This window comes from Rhea pennata, chromosome 19 (genome assembly GCF_028389875.1).
Source record: "Rhea pennata isolate bPtePen1 chromosome 19, bPtePen1.pri, whole genome shotgun sequence".
In the NCBI taxonomy this organism is placed as follows: Eukaryota; Metazoa; Chordata; class Aves; order Rheiformes; family Rheidae; genus Rhea; species Rhea pennata.
The window spans coordinates 13,225,227-13,226,490 of record NC_084681.1 but is presented as its reverse complement, the minus strand read 5'-3'; positions in this window follow the sequence as shown (position 1 = coordinate 13,226,490).

Sequence of the window (1,264 nt, the reverse complement as noted above, 5' to 3'; positions counted from 1 at the left end):
TAGGGAATGACCCTGTGCTGGCTGCTTGGGCAGGAGGAGTAAGGGCATGTTTCCCACTTCCAGGTCTCCATATCTGCTTTGGGAAGGAGGCTCTGCAGAGCCCTACCCACCTCAGATGCACCAAGGTGGCTGCTTCCAAACCTCCTCTCTTCTTTTCTGTAAAGAGACAGCCCCTCTGAGATCTCAGACATTGGGCTCAGCTCAGCTCTAGCTGGGGAGTTGGAAAAGGCGTTTCCTCTGGAGACCCACTGTAGTGGTAGAGCAGCTCGACAGCATGCTTTGCTTTTTCTCCTGCTCCTTTCGCTGCCTGCTCCTCCACTATCTCTGTAACAAAGTCCAGGCTTCTTGGTCGCCCTGCAGAAAAAAACCATAAAGCCCATTTCAGAGACCAAATTGCCCATAATTTACATGCCTCTCCTCACTTTGAAACGCAAGACGGCTGATGATAACATCACGAGTGACAGCAGTGGTATCTGTTGCTAATTACAAGCTGACATTATGGTCAAGCAGAGCCATGGGGCCCATAAAAAGCTTATTCAAAGTTGCTTTTCTCCACTTCAAACACAGGCTGGACACAATGCCAGGCATTTTCCACCTTCCCAAGGAGGGTTCCCTCTGGATCAGCCTGGCGGCTTCTTACTCAGCAGGAGAATTGCTTAAAGAAGCAGCAGAGGTTGCAACAATTTGTTCTTTGCATGGAGCAAACTGGCCACTCCACAAAATTTGTGCATTTTTCATGGTGAAAGATAATAGTTGTTTTTATTTCTGTAGCACCCTCACAAAGCTCTTTAAAGCAGTCCTAAAGGCTCACCTATGCCTGCAGCACGCCAGCAAAGAGTTACTGCTGCCTCTTTGTGGGTGGGTAAACTGAGGCATGACATGGTGAAGTGGCTTGTGGTGGCTCAGAGGGCCAGGAGCGGGGCCATGAGGCCTGCCCCAGTCTTCCTCTGCCAGCCGCTGACCTGCCTCTCTCCTAGAGCTGCCGAGAAGATGCAGAATTGCTGACGTCTGTGTTTTTGTTCTAACCACGAGACACACTGTTCTTAGCACTGGGCTCTAGAAAATTTGTGTTTTTTCCCCAACCCCTTGTGTTTTTCAAGCATCGCTCTCTCCTGTGCCATTCTTGCTAATGCGTGTCCTGTGGCTACTTATAAGACTTTGCTTTTTCTGCTTCCAAGGCTATCTAGTTTCATGAATGCTGAATTTAGAAAAAGCATTCCCTACAAGAAGTCAGTGCATCACTTATGGTGTGGACAGAGCAGAC